Genomic DNA, 8,368 nt, shown 5'->3' with positions numbered 1-8,368 from the left:
CCCACTGTATGTGCCTGTAACCTAAACTAACCAACACTATCCTATCTTAGACCCAGACCCGTTACAATGGGGTCATCTTGTGTACATTGTGAGGTCATAGAAAAAAAATGAACATCCAGGATGCCTTGTTAGCACAGGTGTTAGTTGATAATGGATGATATCAAACCCAAGTTTGAAAAGACAAGAAGGAGGCAAGAAGAAAATGTGATGAGACAGAGTGATATGACATGTGCCAGCTAAACCCAAGCCGGTATCACGCCAAAGCGTGTAAGGCACCCACTGGTCCACCATGTCTGCATCACGTTTTGTGTCACCTAGGAGTGAAAACAGCCCCTTCTCATTCCATGGTCCAGTTAGCAATGATAGATATGCAACGTTTGGTTACACTTTGAAAATAAAGCTTGCTGAGAAACATTTCAGGTGAGGGTTGCAGTTTGGTTAGGTTTAGACACCAAAGCTCCTTGGCTAGGTTCAGGAAGGGATCACGGTTTGGCTTAAAATAACTACTTCCTCAAAAACAATCAACACTGAGTATTGGTTTCATACAGGATTGAACCCTGGTCTCCTATGTGACAGCCATGCGAATGTGATCCACCGCTGAACCCCGACCTTCACCCATAGATGGACTTTGTTGTCATGTATACTACATTTGCCCTTTGCTCCCATCATTATTGACCCCTGGTACTGCATCTTTAGAGATGCGTCTAATTTTCACACCTAAGTGAGGCGAACTGTCACACTGACAAGCTGTCCTCTAGTGGATCGGTGGGTCTAATACCTTCTTTGGCATGAGACTAGGCTGCTGAACCAGCACCAGAATCCACAGCAGCTGGAACGGTGCCTGGCGGAATCACTGGAAGGTGAGGCTTCATTCTGCCGGCCTGCTACCTTGTTTTGTGCCAGGTGAAATCATTGTGTGACTAAGGATAATCTGCACGCTCAGAGCAGTCTTACAGTAGGTACACACTCAGAAAGACATCCAGCAGTCAGTGATATGAAGCATGCAGGCCAAGAAAAATCTGGGTTCCCAACAGCAGTCTGTCTATAAAATCTAAACTAAGAAAGTTCTTTGTCAATACCAAGATAGATCATGCTTAAGTTGGTCATTTAGCTGTGAAAGAAGTGATAGAGAGTCAATAGTGTCTAAGTAACTAAGAAACACTATACACATGTGTGCATTGGTAGGATGCATGTTAAAACCTTGTGTTTTTTAGACAATGCACCTGTAGTTTGAGTACAGATTTTTTTAGATTCAGAGGTGTGATAGTTGCAGCGTGCCTCTTTGAAAACCAGTAGTGGAAAGTAACTTACTTAAGTAAGTAAGTACATTTACTCAATTGCTGTACTTAAGTAAAGTGCAAGTATGTCAAAATTGTACTTGAGTATTCCCGTTTTATTCTGCTTTATATTTTTAGTACTGGTTATGTTGCAGATTCAGATTAATAAAACAAAACATAATCAATAAATCATATGATCATTAAAATCAGCCCCACCCTTACCAGCTGCAACATTAAAGGAATTTATGTATTAATGCATCAATAATTATAATACAATGACACAGAGTTTTTCTATACTGTGGAGTTTTTACTAGTACACGATCTGAGTACTTCTTCCACCATTGTTGAAAACCCAAATGACAAAGTGCTGACTGTCAGTATTGCTGACAAATACTGTTCACTGGCATTCAGCCTAATGTGTCCCATCTCCAGTATGTAGCAGTGTTTGCAGTTGTGATTGAGTTACTACCTGCCTGATGACTCAGCTGTTTTGGCTTCACATTAAGATGAGAACAATTTAAGGTTCATCGCGAGTGGAGAATTCAGTATTATTAAGAAATGGCAAGTAGAGAATAGGTTGTCCTAGATGGTCAGATATTTCCTGCCAAGCCCTCTGTTCGTTGGTTGGTTAGCTGTTGGTTTGGGTGGAGAGAGTGTGATATTAAAGACTTGTGAACAACAGAACCTCGTTTTCGGTTAGAGGAAGCTTGACCACTCATCTGATTGACTCATCTTGTTGGACCAGAGTGGCAATAAGTCTTCATTATGCATCATTAAACTTATACTTATAATTTTCAATTCAATTCAATTTCATCTGTACAGCACCAAATCACAACAAACGTTATCTCATTGCACCCAGCGACGACAGCGAGGAAAAAACTTTCTTTTAACAGGCAGAAATGTTGAACAGAACCCGGCAGCCCGGGTGGGCGGCGATCCGCCTCGATCTGTGAGGTTTAGAGAGCGAGAGAGATGCACAGCAATGACAATAATAACGATATGAGGCACTCTCATTTGAAATCACTTTCACACTAAGAAGAATTTGTTAGCTATTGTATTTTTCTTATTCCGGGGGATAGTGACACAACCAGTACTTTCTATGATGGGGCTCATAACAGCTGATGAGCTCGAGAAAATATGACGGTGTGATTGAATTACAGTACACACTGTGTTGGGAGAGCCACTTTGAAGTTAGAGCTATTTTGAATTGGGAGCTGCATGACGGTAGACAGAATGGGGCCAAATTTGTGACTATAATTAAAGTTGGCGCAACAATTTGGGCAAGTTTAGTGTTTTTAGTACTGCAGTTGTGTTCATGAGAGCCAACTGGAATGGAGGATGTCATTCAGCTGCTGCATGCTGCACACAGGCGTGTCTCCATCACTTTTGGGGACATTACATAGACTTGCATTCATTTCCCTGGACACACAGGCACACAGAAAGAGACATGTTCACATGCTGTACAGACTGAGTCTCCTGAGTGTGCTGCTGTCTGCCCTGTACGAATCACTAATGTCCAATCACTGTTTTTGTTCTCGAGGTTACACTACCGTCCCCTTTCTCTCCCTCTTCTGTCTCTCACTCTGTCACTCTGCGTGTCACTCTGCTTGTCACTCTGTGTGTCTCTCTTGTGTTTTTTGTTTCATCCAGCCAGTCTCTTCCTTGTTGGCTTCCTTCTGTTTTCATCTTCACTTTAGTTTTCTCATTTTTGTTCCCATTCTTTGGTTCCTCTGTCTGCTCTCCTCTGCACTCTCTGAAGCACACAGCATAAATAAAGCTCGCCTTTTCTAAAGCAACGATCGTTGTCATTGCTGTCAATCCCTTCCTGTTTTTGTCTTCGCTCCCCTCTCTTCTAGCCTATATAATGGTAAAAGCCTGACCTATGGAGTTTGACAGCTAGCATCAGTGTAATGACCTTGCACTTAAAAGAACATCATTTCACATATTTGACAAGTAATATTTGTTTGAAATTGCAGTCCTTTTTATTCATTTTATTTTCACTTGTTGCGCCATTGTGCAAACAGACGTTGCACTATTTATTATGTAAGGGATAATGTATAGTGAGAAATAAACCCTGACAGGATGACAAAGAAGATAGATAGATAACTTATTTCTTTACAGTTATTTAGCGTAATCATGTCACATGTGGAGAAGTGACGGGATATCCCAGACCAGAGAGAGACGTAGCTGGCGACAGAGTTTGGTGTACTGCTATTTTTTCGTACTGATGGATAAAAGTCCCGCAGCAGCTGATTTAGGTGTTCAGCGTCATACATTAAAAAATCTGTTTTCATTTTTGTCTCCACTCTGCAGTCTCTTAGCAGGCCGATCGTCTATGCTGTTTTTCTCTGTTTTTCCCGTGTCTGTCGGCTTCAATCTGGTCAGTCTCTGTGTCCTCAAGCCGCTTGTGCCTTAATACCGCTTCTCTTGTCGGTCCAGCGTTGTTCTTTACTTTTCTTGTCTTTTTTGCTGTGGACGTCATTCTCCAGCCACACATCAAGTGTTTTGTCCTCTCCAAACAAATTAAAAGAAATTTCTGGAAAATGCTCCATATTTTGCCACTCAAATCAGCTAGCAATTTGTTATTGAGCTTGGTACATTAACGGATTGCCCCTTTAGCCAATGACAGTTAGGAACTCCTGAGCAGGCGGTCGTCTATCGAGAAATAATCCATGCTGAATTTTGACGATTGACCAATCAGAATTGAGTATTTAAGATTGCCGTTTTCTAAATCGAGAAATATAAATATAATTACAGTCTGTTACATTAATCTTCTGTCATGGTTGCATGTTTGCTTTGGTGTTTTGGTGCAATGCCAATATCCAAGATGGCAGATGGAGTTAGTAGTGCTATAAGAATGTCAGGTCTTTGTATAGCTGTTTGTTAAAACATTTCATTAAGATGTGCCATATATCATCCCTCCTCTATCACTTCATATTTCCTGTTGCTCCCTGTGGTCAACTGTATAAAATATAAAAGTGATCTTTCAGATAGTAGTATCGTGGTGTCTCACGCGATAAATGTCTCCCTGTATTATTTTTGGATGTTGTTGCTAAATGGTCAGTCCAGAAAGAGGCAGGTCTTATTTGATTGTGAGGGACTGACACCAAAACCCGACATTTACAGCCGCTGCTGCAGGAAAGAGAAATATGTCCTGCTATAAAAATCAATCACAGCCTCACTGGAGACATAATGTCACACAGTCTGCTTCTTATTCACGGGGAAATGAAAACACCACCAATAAACAACCGTGTTAAAATGTTTTAAGGTGAATCTCCTTCCCTGAAGACCTTTCCGCTGCCTCCTCGCTCTGCGCAGGGAAGCGATCTAAATCTTTTCCATATTGATGAGCTAATGTAGAATAATAAAGCCAACACGGATGCACAGGTGTGTGTGTGTGTGTGTGTCTCTGCGCCACCTCGGACATCTGTGGCTGTGTGAAGGATGCAGAAAGAGAAAAGTCAAACTGTGTGTTTGGCATGCTGTCACTGCAGCAGAGTGTGAAATAGACTTCCTGGCCTTGGCCAAACAGAGAAGGATAATGTGTTTCTGAAGCCTGGCTTCCTCTTTGTTGCTGCGTTGAGATTGATCAACGGTTCGCCTCCGATATTACCTCTGCACGTTTATCACTTTGTTAATTACAGTTGAAAAACACCAGCACCGTTTCACATTCATTTTGGTTTAAAAGGATTTTGACAGATTTATGAACAAACTTCGCTTCTCAACTTTTAAAAACTTTAACTCGGCTGCGTCAGCGTGATCAGGTGCTGGTCTCACTACACAGGAACTTAAAATGAAACAGATTTTACACTCGCATGCAGGGAATAATTCACTTATGGCACTTTCTTGTTGTTTGTTTTGTCCCCACCGGGTAGGGTTAAACACATTCAAAGACAGACAAAAACATATCAGATGAAGATAAATGTTTTCTCACCGTATCCTGAGTGTGATTCCGCATGGTGGGTTGGAACCGCGCCGCGCTTGATAAATAAATCTGGGAGCAGCTCACAGCAAGTGGACCTCCCTTCGAGACGCTCAAAGCCTTTCCACAGGCGATAGCGGAGATAGATTCACATTCGGGAATTAAAAATCTAATCAGATCGTCCCCATGGGGTAGGACTGGGTTGCGATGCTTGCTCTGGAGGACCGGTACGATAAAACAAATTCTACAAGACAATAAAGGGTACGATAAACAACACGGAGTGGCCGGCGAGATAGCATCCACATAACAGCAGTGGACAGCCCAGGTTAACAAGTGTTTGTTTAACAGTGCTGTGGCAAACCGGATAAAAGACCGTTTGTTGTTTTTTTCTCGTAGCTCGGAGACCTGGAGGCTTATTCCAGAAGTCCTGTGGCGCTCAGTCTTTCCTATCTTGATTTGAACAGCATTGAGGTTATCACTTTCAGCCTCTCGGTGTATGTGTGTGTGTGTGTTTCATTATCTACTAAAGACACATTTGTGTCATTTTGTTTTTAAATATGTGACGGCAGAAGAGGACATAGAGTATCCGTCTGCTCTCTAGATTGAACCATTTTTTCGCCAATGAGAGCGTGGAGATTCCGGGATAGAGCTGCATGTTTATCCTCTTTATCTTACACTAAGAAATATTATAATCCGGCAGCACTCTCTACTGTTTTATGAAGTGGAGTTAAGGGCATCTGGGTCCGTGCTGTGCTTTGGCAGCTAATATTCAGCTTCTGAAATCCATCTGCTTGCTAATTCTCTTGGTAGCTAAGAAACTCCTACGTGGCCCTGTGGGGCTATCGATTGTATCTGCTTCTCTTGTCAATGTAAAAAAAACCAAAACAAAAATGATAACACCAACAGCTGCTTAGTCAGCTCTTATACTGATAAATTATCCTGGAGGTGGTGGTGGAGGAGAGGACTAAGGAGAGAATAAGGAAGCGGAGATAAGGGAGGGAGATGGCGGAAAATGAAAGGGGGGGATGTCGAAGAATAACATAGATGAGGATAAAAGGATGACGATAAGAGAAGTAAGATCAGTGATGAAGAGGGATATAAATCTATGTACAATTTATGCCATGTGACATTTCAACATATCCTCATACCTAAATGACTGAATAGGCTGATTGCCAATGACTCCCAAAATGACTAATCACTAGTGAAGAGTAGTCAAGCTGGTATGATGAAGGCGGACTTTCATCAAAGGTGGACCTTCGTCCTCACGTCTAACATTGTGAAACGGTTGCAGTTTGCTTAGGTTTAGGCACCAAAACTACCTGGTTAGGTTTAGGAACAGCCTGTATAGGTTCTGTATATTATGTAAATTAAACTTTCTGCTTCACACGCGACACAAACAGCTGCCTCGTGGGGGAAAGTCCCACGTTTGTTTGACCCATCCATCCCATCTTCCTTTACATGTAGACTTTCTTGGTCTTTACACTGCATCACCTGCATTTTTCCTCAAATTATTTCCCGTGTTTTTCTGTTGCCATTAGCTCTGTTGAATATCAGATTAACAAAAAAGGAAGAAAATGGAAACAGCTCACTACCATTGCAATAAATATACATCACAACTTATTCTGACTCATCAGTTGACTCATCAGAAATGTGTCTGTTGTGACATTTTTGAATGAAAACCAATGAAGCAGCATTTGCAACCCACAGCCAGTGTGGTCTGTCTGCCAACACTGTAATAAAAGCTCCCACAGCCCATAGTGGTCAGTCAGGAGTTAAACCCGATGACCATCACCCAGGTCATCTCGTCATCAGGCTTCAGAAAGCTCCCTCCACAGCCTCAGAAGACTCCTCATGACCATTAAACTGATCCTCCTGTTTCAACCTGGACCATTCCTTTAAATTACCTCCTTTTTTGAGCATTGCAGTCAATTATTAATCAGTAAGATTCCTTTTTTTCCAAAGGGTGGATGTTGTCATGTATGAAAAATATCATAAACCCTCGGTGGCCTTCAGATTGAACATTAATGTCAAGAAATTGAATAGACTACAGCGAAATACAATAGAACACAACAGGATTATGATGTTATACTCTCACCTCCAGCGGCATGTGGTTAAAATGTTTATCCAGAGAGAGTGTATTCATCATATCCTACCTTCACACCAACACAAATTCATTTTTTTCACTTATCAGCATTTTAACAGCTGCTCCAGTGCTAATGGAGGAATTCATTTCATGTGAGTAATGCACGGATCTTGTTATTAATGTTACCTGTAATGTGTCTTGTGTATCGCGGTTGCTAGTTAAGTCTCTTACTGCCCTCTGTTGTTCATTTACATACCTCTGCTCCACACTGAGCAGACATCAGTATATACTGAATGAAGCGGACCCATACGATGGGCTTTTCCATTGCTTTTGCACAGTTTAAGTAATAACACTGCCTCTGGCCTGTGTCCTGTTTTCAAAGTGTTTTTTTCCCCTCTGTCACACTAGAGAGTCTCCCTATGCCATGAAAACTATCATTCTTAGTTCATTTTCATAACAGCAGCCGTGCGCGACTGGGGGACCTAACTATAAAAGTTTTCAGCCTCGTTTGAAGTCTGCTGATGGTCTGATCTAAAATGGAGCTCCGAGGCAGAATGAAGTCATGGCTGGCCTGCAAAACTTCGACAGAAGACGATGCTGCATGCAAGAGAGTTTGACTCTGCAAAGTTAATTTCCATAGGTGGAGAATACACTGGCCCCGTTCTCGCTGACTGTTCAGAAAGTTTATATGATAACAGCAGTGCTGTGGTGGAGTTTTAATCATGTTTTGGTTGCTTTTTAATTGTAGTTTTTGCTTGTTAGACTGTCTCCCCATGTCAGGAAAAACAGTCTGTTTACTTCCATTATACCAACGCTGTGTGGTTGCAGGGGCCAACTGTGAAAGTTTTCAGCTTCATTTGAGCTCTGCTGCTGATCGGGTTTGAATGAGATGACTCGTGGTTGGTCTGAGAACTAAAAAAATGCACATGTGATACACACAAGGGAAAGTTTGATTCCTTGCTTCCAGCCGTTAACTTGCCTTTTCAGACAGAAAGATAAATCCTAGTCGAAGTCGAGTGCTGTACGGTGCTCTGTCTGGATTAAAGGTGTAAAGGCCTGAATGCTGGTGACCTAACCCTCACTTCT

The sequence above is a fragment of the Chelmon rostratus genome, chromosome 19 (assembly GCF_017976325.1).
Source record: "Chelmon rostratus isolate fCheRos1 chromosome 19, fCheRos1.pri, whole genome shotgun sequence".
Classification (NCBI taxonomy): domain Eukaryota; kingdom Metazoa; phylum Chordata; class Actinopteri; order Chaetodontiformes; family Chaetodontidae; genus Chelmon; species Chelmon rostratus.
The sequence above is the reverse complement of the archived record's forward strand: the minus strand, read 5'-3'. Positions refer to the sequence as shown.